Source organism: Rhinolophus ferrumequinum, chromosome 6 (genome assembly GCF_004115265.2).
Source record: "Rhinolophus ferrumequinum isolate MPI-CBG mRhiFer1 chromosome 6, mRhiFer1_v1.p, whole genome shotgun sequence".
Classification (NCBI taxonomy): Eukaryota; Metazoa; Chordata; class Mammalia; order Chiroptera; family Rhinolophidae; genus Rhinolophus; species Rhinolophus ferrumequinum.
Genome location: NC_046289.1, coordinates 42,865,820 through 42,881,235, shown reverse-complemented (window position 1 = coordinate 42,881,235; position 15,416 = coordinate 42,865,820).

Sequence of the window (15,416 nt, the reverse complement as noted above, 5' to 3'; positions counted from 1 at the left end):
GATTCACTGTAATGTTCCTAAGTGAGATTTTCTTCATATTTATCCTGTTTGGACTTCGTAGCACTTCTTGAATCTTTAGCTTGATGTCTTCTCATTGCTGGAATATTCTTGGTCATTATTTCTTTAAACTCCACTTCTCTATTCTCTCTTCCCCTTCTCAGACTTCAATTATATGTATATTTAAATGTATATTTAAACTTTCCATCATGTTCCATATGTGTCTTATCCCCTTTTCTGTTGTTTGGATTTTTTTGTTTTGTTTTGGTTTGGTTTTCAGTTTGGAATTTGGACTGGATATTTTCTATGACTTAACTAATCCTCTTCTGCCGTTCCAATCTGCTATTGAGCCATCTATTGAATTCTCAGTTTTATGACTTTCTTTCTCAGCTTTAGAATTTCTATTTGATTCTTTTCTTTATAGATTACAGGTCTCAAGTAAAATTCTCCACCTTGTTATATCTTTTTATGAAACTTCATCACCGTTATTTTAAAATTAGTGTCTGATCACCTTAATATCTAAATTATCTGTGGGTTTGTTTTTCCTGTCTGTTTTTGTTTCTTTTATCTCTTGGTCCTGTGACTTGGTACACCTAGTATTTTTGATTGAATACTGGAGAGCTTACATTAAAACATGTGGAGGTTTTGCATGATGTCTTCCGTAGAGGATCCCCCTTACCTCTGGTAAGCAGCTAAAGTAGGGCTGTCTGTCCACCTCCTTCAATCATTGACTTGAGGCCTGGTTTCAGCCTTTGTAAGCTTGGTCTTCTTCTGGTTGAGCTCTCCTCCCAGACCATGGCCCTCCAGTGGTCCCAGCTGAGAACTGGGTAATTCCTGGATCCTTTAATCTTTGGCATATCTTCAATTCAAATTTTTGTCTCCCAGCAACCATGGAATTTTTTCAGCCACGTTTTGCTCATCTTCTTAGCTTCTTATCCTGCATAGCTAAGAATTAGAAAATGCCTTAAGGAGAAAAGTGCTGGCAGCCAGGCTCACTTCTCTGGGCCTCCATTATCTCTTGGATCTTGACTCCTCAAGTCCTGGCTGTCTTGGAATCCCAGAACTGTGCTCTTGGTTTCTCTGCTCTGTGAGATAGCCTGAAGTTCTGCTGGTTTCTCCACCTCCTTGTGGAAACCTCCACCAGGACTCTCTACCTCTCACCCTACATCAAAAGTCTCAAGGGGAAAAGTGATGACCAAATGTTGGGATCGATAAAACATCTTCCTTTTTTCCCCCTCCAAAATCTTGGCTCCTTGAACAGTGGCTGCCTTGGGAGTCCTATAACTCTTTAAAGAATTACAAAAAAATATTTTGTCTAACTTTTTCGGTTGATCTCAATGAAAATTTTTATCTGATACAAGCTCCTTTATCATAGCCAGAAGTGGAACTACACTTCATCTTTTAAATCTTGTTTTAATGATTTTTCAAGTTAATTGAAACTATTGTTTTCCCTAATCCCTCTTTGAAGATCTATGAAGGCACAAACAAATAAATCATAAATACTTTCATGCATTTTTTGCTGAGTCATCTTAGGCTTATCTCCCCAATCATAGTTTAATAAATGAACTTTACAATTTTATTGCATTTATATTTTATAAACTGACATCCTAAGCATTATCTTCTTTGAACCTCACCCAATCTTATAGAGTAAATAGAGATAATTTTTCCTATTTTGAAAATCATAACACTGAAGCTCATTGAAATTCATTCAACAAAGAAGTTAAATGAATTCTTGAATGAGTACTACTAATGAAATAGAGGAATCCTAACTAAAATTTAGTTATTCAAGCTCTAAGTCTAGCCACCATTCATGCTTCTTTTCTGTTGTTTGCTTCCTGCAGTCAGACCTTCTGAATATTCCACTGGGCTCACCAAAGGTCTAAGTGCACAATGGTTGCTCTAGAAATGCTTGCTGAATTGATTTGTGTTGTATTACAGCAGCTGATCAGCGGTGGAGGCTCCAAGGCTGACACTGGCCCTTAACTATTGCATCAGACTTTATTTATAAGGAACTGAGAATAACAAATTAAATTCTGGTGCCAAAAGAAAAACCCACAGGAATTTATGAGAAATACAACATAAATTCACTGAAACTTTTACTGAGTATTTGTTCTCCTTTGTCTTATATTTAGGCACATCTGGGTATAACTAAATCAGACAAATCTGCCCCTCTCAGACAGACAACTTAATCCAGCAAAACCCTCACCCAAACCCCAAAATAAAGCAAACTGACATCATTTAATAGTTAACGGGGCCTATTATGGTCTAAAATGACAGGTATGTAAATTGAAGCCATTTCTGAAATAAGTCATTCAAAATTCCAGGGGTGGGGGAAACACAATCTTTATTTTCAAAGTAAATCCTGAAGCATTTTAAAAAGAAAAGAAGAGCGGTCTATGAAACATTACTGAATAAGTCAGGAAGGACTACAGATGGTTTGAAGCAAATTACTGCTGAGCTTGTCAAAATTTGGAAAAGATTAGCACCCCCTCTTTCTGGGTCATGGGAGGATTCAACAAGGCTTTATGAGTTACCAAGATGAGATGAACTTGACTCCTGACAGAGACTTTTGCAGGGTTTGTAAACATTTGTTAAAACTCTTTGCACAGTACACTTTAAATGGGTACATTTTACTGTATATACACACACATACACACACACGTGTGTGTATGTGTGTATGTGTGTGCATATATAAATTATTGAGGTATATGTAAAGTGAATATTTTCTCTGAGCCTATGGCTGGTCTTTCATTTATTAAAGATATTTTTCAAGGAGCAGAAGTTTTTAATTTTGATGAAGACTGTTATAGACTGAATCGTGTCCCTACTAAAACTCATATTGAAGCCCTAACCCGTAAGGGACTGTATTTGGAGATAGGGCCTTTACGGTGGTAATTAAAATTAAATAAGGTCGTCGTAGGGTGAGGCCCTAATCCAGTAGAGACACCAAGGATGTGCATGTGCAGAGATAGGCCACGTGAGGACACAAGATAGCAGCCATTTGCAAGCCAAGGACAGGCTTCACCGGAAACCAACCCACAGTCACCTTGATCATGGACTCCTAGTCTCCAGAACTGTGGGAAAATGAATTTCTCTCAATGGTGTCTTGTTCTCGAACAGTAGTTGTTAGTCGTTCTTCTTGTGAGGGGCAGTGAAGTTAGGAATAATCTATGTGGCCATCTTGGTGAGGTCACTCCCTAACAAGTACTCTCAAATTCACTAATTTACTAACATTTACTATTTTTGATGCTCTTTATTCCTTTCCATAGGTCCAAGTTTCCACCTAGTATCATTTTGGTCCTTCCTGAAGAATTTTCTTTAACCTTTCTTATACTGCAGTGAAATCTATCAGGTTTTGTTTGCCTGAAAAAGTTTGTAGTTTGTCTTCATTTCTAAAGAATATTTTTTCTGAATATAGAATTTTAGGTTTTCAAAGCATTTTTTTTTTCCCTTTCAGCACTTCAAAGATGTCTTTCTTGGTGTACATAGTTTGTGACAAAAAAATGTCTGTGGTGTTATCTTTTATTCTATGACACTGTGTCTTTTTTCTCAAGATGCTTTTAATAGTTTCATGATTGATTTTCAACAAATTGTTCATAATGTGCTTCACCTGGTTTTCTTTGTGTTTGCTCTGCTTGGGATTTACTGAGGTTCTTGGATCTAGTTTTCATCTTTAAACTTGAAAAAAACTACATTTTTCATCAAATTTGGAAAATATTTTTCCCAAAAAGTCTTTAAATACTTTTCTGTCTATGCTCCTTTCCTCTGGGACTTTAGCAACATATATATTATACTGCTTTCTGCTGTCCTATAGGTCATTGTGGCTCTGTTTATTTATTGTTCAGCCTTTTTTATTTCTATGCATCAGTTTAGAGAGTTTCTATTGTTATGTCTTCAAATTCCCTGGTGCTTTCTTCTGATCTGCTCTTGACCCATCCAGTGAATTTTTAATTTCACGTGTTGTATTTTTGCCTCTAAAAATTCCATGTTTTTAAAAAATGTTTTTTGCATCTTTATTTTTCATCATTATGTTCATCTTTTTCTTTAAGTCATTGAACATGAGTATATTTATAATAGCTGTTTAAAGATCTTGTTTGCTAGTTTTGTCATCGCTGTAATTTCTATTTCTGCTTCTACTGACTTGATTTTTTTTTTTCTGGTTTTCGGTCACATTATCCTGCTTCTTGGCATGTCTAATAATTTTTAATTTTTTATTTAATTGTGAATATTATGCTATTCAGTACTTTGTTGTCTTCCTATAAAGACTGTTGGGATTTTTATATCAGGAGATTAAATTGCCACAGGATTAGCTTGTTTCTTTTAAGGCTTTTTTAAACCTTTGTTAGGGCAGGTCTGGAGCTGAATGTCCTGGGTAATCAATAAGAACCATTTACTCTGGTTGGTTGAAGTCTAAACATCTCCTCACCTGTACGTACACTGGGAAATTTCAATTTACAAATCAATGGTTGTTCTTTGGGTGAAGTCATGGACTTTCAGCCTCCACGTGCATTGCTAATAATTCAGGATTCAAGGGAACCCCCATGCAATTTTTTTGGATTTCTTTTTCTACATAGTTACCTCCTCTCTAGAACTCCAGCCACATTTCCAACTACTTCAACATCTCTGAAAGTTAATCTCTATCTCTTCAACTCAATGAGGCCCCTGTGCTCTACTTGAGATTTCCTCCCTGTGTCACAGTCCAGAATGTGCCTCTCAACACATAGGAATCAGTGGGCTCATTTTATTTGTTTTCCTTCTCTCATGGATCATACTCCCATGCTGCCTGTTAGCCAGTGTCTGAAAATAGTGGTTTAATATATTTTGATCAGATTTCTAGTTTATTATGGTGGAAAGGTAAGTATGAATTCTGTTAGTCTATCATGGTCTGATGTAGAAATCCTGTGTGCTGAATTTTAATTCAGAAACTGTCAACTAGGTTGGGGGAAGGAGAGCTGGATTAACAAGTTTACAGATCAAACAGGCATATAATATGTATATGAAAATATTGGTGAAAGCATGAATAAATAAACAGATAAACCTAACCATGAGGAACCTGGAGCAGACTTACCAATAGAGTAGATAGACTGTGGCACTAGAGCCAGTGGGGCTGGATCACTGGGTATCCACTGATTAGTGATAACTGCCACTCTTTTGTGGGAAGAAGAGAGAAGTCAAACCTGAGCTGGTCCTCCTGGCAGGGACCATGAGGGGATGAGATCAGAGAGGTGAGCAGCCATGTCTCCCCAAGCACTGTCTTAAAAAGCAGCGTCTTTTCAACATTTTCAAAGGTCACATTTGACATGACAGTCATTAAAATAATAATAATAATGTGTTAGGGTAAGCAGTATGAAATACTCCGTTTAAATATCTGTGCCCAAAATATGAGAGCCTAGAGAAGGTCATCAAAGGGTGGGGACCTTATTATGGTCATTTTCCAACCACATCCCACACAAGCTTGTACAGAGCCCCCCATCTTAGATTCTCACATCAATAGCTTTCTGTAGCCATTAATAGATCCAAACAGGGCCCAGTCTGGCTCTAATCTCCCTTCTCCCTAAGCTTCCTAACATGAGTTCCATGTCCACGGCAGGCAGAGTTCCTCATGGTTCTCCATTCACATAGGTGTCCTTTCCCCTGGGGAACCTATGTGTCTGGTGGGACCTCTGGATGGGAAGGCCTTCTACCACTCCTGCCAGTTCCTATCTAGCAGACATTTCCTGTCTTGTCCGTATGGAGCCAGGTCAGCATCTCCATCTCTATCTCTGAGGCCTTCTTCTCCTCTCACCTCTCTGTGCATACACACACACACACACACACACACACACACACACGATGTAGGCCTCCCACAACTGCACTCATGTTTGATCTTTATTCACCTGTTCCTCATGTTAAAATGGAACTTCTTAAAGATAAAGATTTTTGCCTTGCACATTTTTAGAGTATTTTATCTCCAGACCAAGGAACATGATAGAAGCTTAACAAATGACTGCTGAGTGATGTACTCACTTCCACCTTAGGAATTTATCTGCCAAATAGACCAGAATACCCATGTCAGCCAATCCAGGCATCCTTTTTCCCTACTCACTGCTGATTAAAGACTGCTAAATTACCCTTTGAAAACTCACTGACAGTTACAGTCCCTTTGCCAATACATCTGTTCTTACTACATGTGCCAGCAAAGTGAGTCTTGTTACTTGGGTCTTAGCTACATGGGAAGGTAACCAAGGCTTCCCCCTGGCCATCTTATTTAGATTTATGCCTCCCCAAGTTTCCTTGGCTCCTCACAGTCTACTTATTCCTAGGAAGGATTATTTCTGAAGATAGCTCCTTTTATCATTTTCCTGATGAAATTTAGTAATTTTGATCTCAAAGTTGGGATGGTCTTTTCCTTATGCTCTGCCCCAAAGCTGGAGGCATCTCCCTGTAACCCTACAGCCAACAACCAGGCTTATAATTTTAAAGCTACCATTTCATAGTTGTATGACCTTAAGTAAGTTACTTCACTTTTCTGAGACTGAGCTTGATCATCTGAAAAATGAAGGTATTGATCATTATAATGGTAATTCAATCACAGGGTTGCTGGAGTGATTAAATGAGATGAAGTATGGCAAGAACTAGCATGATGCCCATAGTATGTATTCAATAAATGTTGTTCTAATTGTTATTACAATATTAACCCTCCATACACTGATGATACGACCTCTGTGGTCCTCCTGCCTCTCACAAATATGTAAATACTTCTCAAATCTGTTAGGGGTTATGCAACAGTGGGAGGTGACTAGCGAGAGGAAGAGTGCCTGCCATTGGCGTTGGAGGGGGTAATGTTTTGTGAATCCAAACTTGGGAGCAGACATAGTCACCTTCAATGCCAGCTCAGCGGGAGACTTAGAAACCAGAGACCAGACATGCCATCTACAACAATTGTTTGGGATTCTATAACTCAGGTTGTTTAAGAACACTGCATGATTCTGGAAACTTGGTCTTTGAGAATTGTATGGGTTTACGGAACATCAGGCTGTAGGAATGCTGCGTGATTCTAGATCTAATGACTTAAAAGAAACTTTGAGTGATTCTGAAACATTAGCCTGTAAGAAGGTTCTATGATTTGCAATTTTAGTATATAATAATGTTATGCTATTTCATAACCTTGTGTGCTTCTGGAAGTTGACCTGTAATAAACTTACATGATTCCAGTAAGTTGATTGATTAAAACATCATGTGATTCTGAAAACTTGGCCGGAAAGAAATATGCTTGATTCTAGGATCTTGGCTATCAGAATATTATATAATAACACTGTGTTATTTCAGAAATTTATTCTACAAAAATATTATGTAATCTGGAATCCTAGCTATAAGAAATTTAAGATAATTCTGGAATTTTGCTCTCTATATACCTTGGCCTATGTGAATCTTACATGAGTCTGAAAGCTTGTTCTGTAGGAATATCATACAATTCTGGATGCTTTGTCAAAAGAATCTTATGTGATTTGGGAAGGTTGATTTATTGGACTGTGTGATTGTGACTCTTGGCTTGTGAGATTTTATGTGGATTTCGAATTCTGACCTGAAGGAATCTTATCTAATTCTAGAAACTTGGCCATGAGAATCTTATGTGATTCAGAATCCCGGAACCTAATCGCACAGCACTTCAGAACTTTGGCCAGTAAGAATGTGGTGTGACTATGTAATCAGCCTGTAACTACATGGTGTTACAGGCTGTGAAACACCTGTGAAATCCTGGTGTGTCAAAAATCACTGCTTGTCTTTCAGTATTTGTTCTTACTTTTTTCCTTGGTTATAGACCACCTGATTTTCAGCTGGGCACATGGCCACCTGAAATAATAACTAAATTCTCATCCTGTCTGACCTCTAGGTTTATCCTCATGACTAAGCTCTGGCCGATGACACGTAAACAGAAGTGGCATACACACGTTCTAGAAAATCCATTCATAGAGTGGGTGTTATTTAGGGGAAACAATAAAGTATACAGAGGGGCTATATCCTTCTTCCACCCACCTCCTTCCTGTGGCTGGAATGTGGACTTGGCTCCAGCAGCCACCTTGAACCATAAAATGACCTTGGCATGACTTATGGAGCATTGAGAGAGAAGGAGCCTGAGTTCCTGACATTGAAGGTGCTGTGATATGAAAGAGAATTCAACTGCCTCATTTAAGCAAGCTGAATCCATTGTTTTAAGCCAAAGAACAATAGATGATTCTGAAGATGAGGTGTATCATTCTGGTCTCAGGGCCTATGAATCTTCTATGATTCAGATACCTTGGTGTGCTGGATTATCTGTTGCCTACTATGCATCACTGCCACCCTCTTGAATTGGAAAAGCCAAAAACGACATTTCCCAGAATTCTCTTCAGTGTGGTTCTGGATTAGAGTTAGTTTGTGAGGGGCACTCATGTGAGATTTAGAAAGTGGAAGAAGAGAAGCCATTAGTCTCCAGAAACAGTAACGGGCAACAGCAGGGGCAGACTTAGCAAACTATAGCCCATGGCCAATCTGGCCCACTGCTTGTTTTTGTAAACAAAGTTTTATTGGAACACAGCTATGTTTACATATTGTCTATGGCTACTTTTACACTACAACAGCAGAGTTGAGTAGTTAATACAGGGAACGTATGTGGCCTGCAAAGCCTAAAGTATCTACTATTTGGCCCAGTACAGAAAATGTTTGCCAATTCCCACTATAGAGTACATGGTTGGGGTTCAGTAACTTCAATTTGATAAGTATGTGTTGAGTATCAGATGTCTGGTGTGAGGGGAGGGGAGACTTTTATTCATAGAGTGGGTGTTATTTAGGGGGAACAATAAAGTCTACCCAGTAGCAGATCTCAAACTTATTTATGTCACCTTTAGACATTCAGAGAAATACAAACTTTTATTTTTCTTCCCCAGTGATTGATCTGATCTCTTTCACGTCACTCTCCATGGGGTAACAGAGGCAAGAGCATTACAATTTAATTTACCCAATGATTTTTAATTCCCTAAAATAATTTAGTCTTTTTAAAGCAATGCTTGCTTTCATTAGGTAAACATGTACAGGGTATGGCAGCTGGAGGAGAGATGGGTCGTTGGATTCATGCATTGTCCTCTGGAATTGCTGACTTCAGATGCTGAGGGGCTGGCCCTGAGTGCTCTTGGGACGGTGACTGTGGAGGGCCTGGGTGTGGCCATGACATCCAGCGCTGGAGTCTGTGGTTGCTATTCGAGCATAACTCATGGAGAGTGCTTCCTTTTCTTCTGCATGGCCAGAGTCCTCATCACCCCAGTTGATTTGGCCCCACTTTGGTTCTTGTTGTCTGTTATTTTAATGAAAGCTTAGGCTTCAAGTTCACTCTAAATGAATAGGTTTTTTACCTACAGAAAGGAAACTCACAAGTTTATGAAAACAGCAACAAACAAGGCAGCTTTATTGTCATCTCCCAACCTCCCTAGGCCCAGTGGAAGAGAAGAAGAGAATTCCTGGACGCATTAGGACTTCTTGCACTCTGGGCAGGGCATTGCGTTCCCTAAGGAGGGGTCTAGGTGTCATCACAGCAGCCTGCAGGTTCCCACAGACCTGTCTCATCAGAAAGAGGGCTGGGAGTCCTCATTTCTATTAGGCAAGCTAACTAACGTCCTGGGGCATTGATGGTTTGGAGACTATTAATCCTTTAAAGTGACTATATCAAGGCTGACAATCACACTCTTATGTTCTAGTTTATGTGCCTAAATTCAAATGTGTGCATTATATTTGTATTGTGTTATGCTATTTAACATTGCTAGGCTTCTACAACATCGGAGGCACTTCAGAGACCAAAGAAAATGTTCAGGTACAATGTAATAGAACTGGGAACCACAGAAACCCAAGCTGCAGGAGTCTGCCAAGAGAGCACACTGGACCAGAAAGGAAAACCAACCCCTTCCTCCTGCAATGTCTCTAGAACCCTCTACTAACAAAGTTTAGCATTGTGCCAGCTGGCAAAGCAAAAATATTTAAAGGGCTCTGAAAAAATATTTTTGCAGAGCAGGCAGTGAAGGACTGAGAATCAATAAATTGATAACTGTATATCTATTCATAATTACCTTTCTAGAAAAAATGAGAAATTTTTGAAATATTTATTAATTCAGTCATTTAAAAATAACAACAATAAACCCATTAGGTATTAACAGAATACATTTTTATAAAAATAGCTGTTTCCCGAAACACATAAAATTAATGAAAAGAGTAGCATTATTTTACATTTTTGGAGATCTCTTTGGTGTTGGACTTAATAGAAGACAGCTAGATTCACCTATCTGCTTCTTCAGTCAGTCTATTGTGATATGTTGTTTTGGTTGAAGTATATGAAGAAAATCTGCTTCTCTACACACACACACACACACACACATGCACACACAATTGTAACTATGCGAGGAGATGGTTATGTTAATTAGATCGATTGTGGTGATCTTTTCACAATGAATATGTATATCAAAACATCAAGTTATATACTCTAAATATATACAATTTTTATATGTCAATGATATCTCAGTAAAGATGTTTTTAAAATGTTTTTTTTAATGAAAATCTGGTTTCACACAGCTATGTAGTTGGAAAAGGGAGGAGGATTTTAATAGTTTTTAAAGATGATTGTGACTATTGCTCTTTAACAGTGCACCAAAAGCTCAACAAGCGGTAATTTCTTACAAATTAGTTGCAATGAGGAATCTGAAATCGTATCAGTGAACTTTTCATACTGTTACATCAACCTCCCTTTGTCAACCTTGCACTTTACGTGGATCTTTTGCCTATGCATGATCCTGAAACATCATGCACTGGTCATTTGGAAAATATTGATTCACTGAGTTATGTAGAGCTTCCAAATGTTAATACATTTCATTATACAATAAAAGAAAAATAACATTCCATAATACGCATCACCACCGATCACAATGTATCAGGAAATTGTCAACATCACAGTGGCAAATACAAGTTTTCCAAAATTCTGATTTGCATTTGAAAGCTTGAATTTTATAATTGGCCACAATCATTGTCAGTTATTTTTTCCTTGAAATGAATAGTAAGCTGATTTCATTCATTTTCAAAATTATGGCTGCCAAATACCCCAATCTGAATAATTATACGTAGTCTATCTTTCAAGTAAAAATGATGTGCCATGGAGAAAGGCCTAGTTTAGTCCACAACTCAATCAGTCAGACAAATCCCTGTCCTCTAGACAACCCTCATATGTGTGGGGCAGAACTGCTTTACTCCCCACTTCGTCCCACAGAATCAGAATATTAAAAAGTCACGTCCTCAAGTTTCAATATTTAATAAAATGAATAATTTTTATGGCTTCATCAAGGACATTCTTGAGCCAAACTGACTTACTTTATTTATTTGTTTATTTATTTATTTATTTATTTTACTGCAAGTGCTTGGTGGTGAAAAACACAATCATGACTACTGGTACAGCTGACACCCCAATTCATGCGAAAGCACCAGCAGTTTTACCCTCCGTTGCATTTGTACCCTCAGTGCAAATTTCATCATGGGGCCATAATCTTGTTAGTATTATGAAAATAGTTTTGACTTTGTGGACTCCCCGAAAGATCTCAGGAACCTCCAGGGTTCTGTGGCCAACACTTTGAAAATTGTGGATCTATTTAAACATTTTATAAATAACTACCATCGTGTGATTTCAGGGCCCTAATTTTCATTTGCATGGAGTTGTGTTGGCACCAAGTGGTACTGGTTTATTTTTAAAGGCTAGCGAGAGTAGGAGGAGGTATAGCACATAGTTCATACTAAGTGATAGTCAAATACTGTGAACAAAGATTTTATAGTAGTTTAGATCGAGGAAAAAGTGATGGGAGAGTTGGATCATTACACGAGATAATAATATGCTGAACCCAAAGGAGTCTGTACCATCCCAGTCAGCACCGTAATCATGGTGCGAGTGGTGATTTCGTTTCATCAAAATAACATAATTTAGGGCCAATTATCCCCACTACTGAAGCAAGACCCTTTGAGTGCTTTGCCCAATGCCCTGTGAATTATGACGCAGTTCACTCTGGCTGGAGAACAAACCTTATTCCTGACCCAGTGTGAGCTTCTGTGACTGTTTCCTCCGATCCTTTCAGGTGGTTTGTCCCCTGGCTCATGTAGTTCCTCCACATACATGTGTCTCAGTACTCTGCTGAAGACCTGACGGGGGCCCTCCATGGGTCTTTGGCGTTCTTTCTTTCTGTGGCTCTCTCTTCTCCGGGACAGTGTCCTGTGAATTGTAGCTGCCTTGATCTCCCTAGATTCAAGTCTGTCTTCTCAACTTAGAGATTCTGCTGGGATCTGCCTGTGTTTCTTCTCCCTGCACGGTGGCTGAAAACTCTCTCAAGGCAGAAGAATGGGGTAATCATATAACTTGTCTCATTTGTTTTGTCTCAAGGATCACTGCTCTTTGTTGACTGAGGTCCAATATCTTCAAAACCATCAGTTCTTATTTTTACTTGTTTCAGGTAGGCCAGTCAATCCAGTACCCTACTTTTCTTGGCTAGAATTGGAAGACCCTAAGTGTTCCAGATCTCATCCTACCACGTTCATCCATGAATTAGGCTGACCCATCCTTAACCACATAATTTCTGAGCTCATCACTTTTTTGTAGTGCCTTCCCAAATGCAGCCACTAAACAAATCACACTATTAAGTTTCTGTCTTCAAACTTCTTTCCCTAGAGTACATTCCAAGTAACCACAGGCAATAGTTTCACCAAATGCTCCTCCCCTGCATGGATCACCATCTTTCCAGCCTCCAACATCAGTCTCCTCACTGCCTGCCCCTGAGCCTCTAAGAGAATGCCACATCTTTTAGTTGTTTGTTTGTTTCAACATCCCACTTCCAAAAACAAATTTCTGTGTCAGTCAGAATAGGAGAGGCTAAGTAAGCTATGCTGACAACAACACCCACATAAACAAGTTTATTTCTGGCTCACACTACATGTCCAGTGGGGACAGAAGAAAGATGACCTCACTTACTGTAGTCATTCAGCAACCAGGCCATTGGAAATTCCATCTCTTTTCTTTTTTAATTAAAGTTTATTGAGGTGACAATGGCTAGTAAAGTTACACAGGTTTTCAAGTGTGCAGTTCTGTAATACATCATCTGTATATCACATTGCGTGTTCACCACCCCGTTCTCCTTCCATAACTATATATGTGATCTCATTTACCCTCATCTACCACCCCATCCCGCCTCACCCTCTGGTAACTAGGTGCCATCTCAATGCCTGTTTTCAGTTTGCTAAGCAACAAGAGGATATGACCAAAATTGTACACTAGCTCTTAAAGATTTCCCAAAAGGTCATATTCTGCTCACATTTCATAGGTCAGGGAAAGTCATATGGCTTCAGTTAACTTCCGAAGAGAGCAGAGAAGTACACTCTTACCATGTGCCATGAAGGTGGGAAATGAGATTTTCAACTAGCCCTAATGCCTACTTGATAATCGGTGGTCAAAATGTATTTGTTGAGTAATGCTCTGCTATCTGGCATATTTAACAAAAATGCCTTGTTCCAGACTTCTCCTGGGTTGTCAGAGTTTATTGTTGAACAAAGGAAATTCTTCACTTCCAAGGCAGTGCGAATCCAAAAACTATCAGGCTGGAGGGAGGAGATAACTCAGGAAGGCTTCCAGCAGGGGGCGGCATTGGGAGCCAAAGATGCCCACACTCCCAGCGACCCACGGAGGTATTCTCCAACACTGGATCTGTCACTGTAAAATGACCTTGACCAAGTCATGTCCCCTTTGTAGCCCTCGGCTTTCTCCCCTCTAAAAGGGGGACAGTGTGAGTGGAAATTTCCAGAACAGTGGCTGGCTTGTTCCCGTCCCCTGGCTGGGAAATGTCTCTCCTGGACCAGAGCCTGGGGCTGATTCACACTCACTATCAGCATCATTCTTAGGCCTGTGCCAGGTCAACAAGTTGTTTATCTTGGTGTCTGAGCCGATTCCTGACTTTGCAGACACACAGAGACTAAAAGCATCTGAGGGGCTAGTGGGTCCCCACCCCCATATTTCCACTTCTTCCTCTATCATCCCAGGAGCTTGTGGGAATGACTAAAATGCGACTGTCAGGCCAGCGAGGGCAACTTCCCAGGGGCAGAGTCAGTAGAGTTCCCATAGAGACCCTACCGTTTGCTTCCCAGGCCCCTTCCTTTGGAAGGACTCTTGAATTTTTGCCTCTTCCCAGCTCCCATGCCTGTCTCTGAGCTCAGGGCATCCACTCCTCCCCCCAGGACAACTATAGAAATCCCCTGTCTGCTCTTGCCCCAGTCTTTCTCCTGAGTACCAGTCTGGTCTTCCCGGCTTTGCCTTCATGGTCTCCTGCCCAGCAGCCTCCCATGGCTGCCCAGGTGAGGGGATGAAGCCCCACTGCAGCCCTTACCTTTCCCCACTCTCTAGTCAGAACAGACGTTCTGCTGGACAAGTCACAAGCCTTCCCCCCGAAATAGCTCCCCATCCCTTTCTCTGATTGTTGAAGGGGCATCTCAGGCCCCACCCTGGTGACCACACCAGCCCACCCCAAGCTCCGGCCCCCACTGTAGACAGCCAACTGTGTCGGGTAGTGTTTGAGAGCAGGGCACTACACTGTGGGATCCACACCCTGCCTCTACCTGAGCAGGTGGCTAGCTCTCTCTGCGGCTCAGTTTCCCAACTGTAAAAGGGAGAAAATGATGGTACCTTCCTCAGAAGGTTACTGGGAGGAGTAACTAAGAGACAACATGTAACGATATGCAGAGTGTGAGTGTGTGTGTGTGTGTGTGTGAGAGAGAGAGAGAGAGAGAGAGAGAGAGAGAGAGAGAGAGAGAGAGAGAGACTAGTGACCTGTAGCACGAGTCATCACTTAATCCATCTGTTGGTGCACATTACCGAGTCCCTCATATCTGCTAGGCTCTGTACTAGTTGCACGTGACACAGAGATGCCTAGGACTGAGTTCGTGCCCTCCTTTAACTAGGGGTGAGTGCCAGGTAAATAAAACCTGGACACTGTGTGACACGCATGTACAGAATTGTGTTCGTGCAGTGGGAGCCGAGGGCACGGAGCTCTCCTGCGTGAGTGAAAACACCTGAGTTGGACTCCCACGATGGACAAGGCAGAGGGCACCACACCCCAACTTGACCCTAAACCCTTGGAGAACAGAATGACTTCATAGAGATCTCTTGCTCCCTCTAGTGCCGGGCTCAGGGCTCTGCACCCTTCCGGGGTTGAGCAATATTCCTTAAGGTGATGAGCCCAGAGAGGTTAAGTGACCCACTAGTTTTGTAACTGTTCTGTGCCTCATTTTCTGCGTCTATAAAATGATGGAACTAGTAGTTCCTTCTTCATGGGGTTGTGAGAATTGAAGGAGTTATGATAAATAAAAGTTAGGGTGCCTGGCATATATGGAGTACTCAG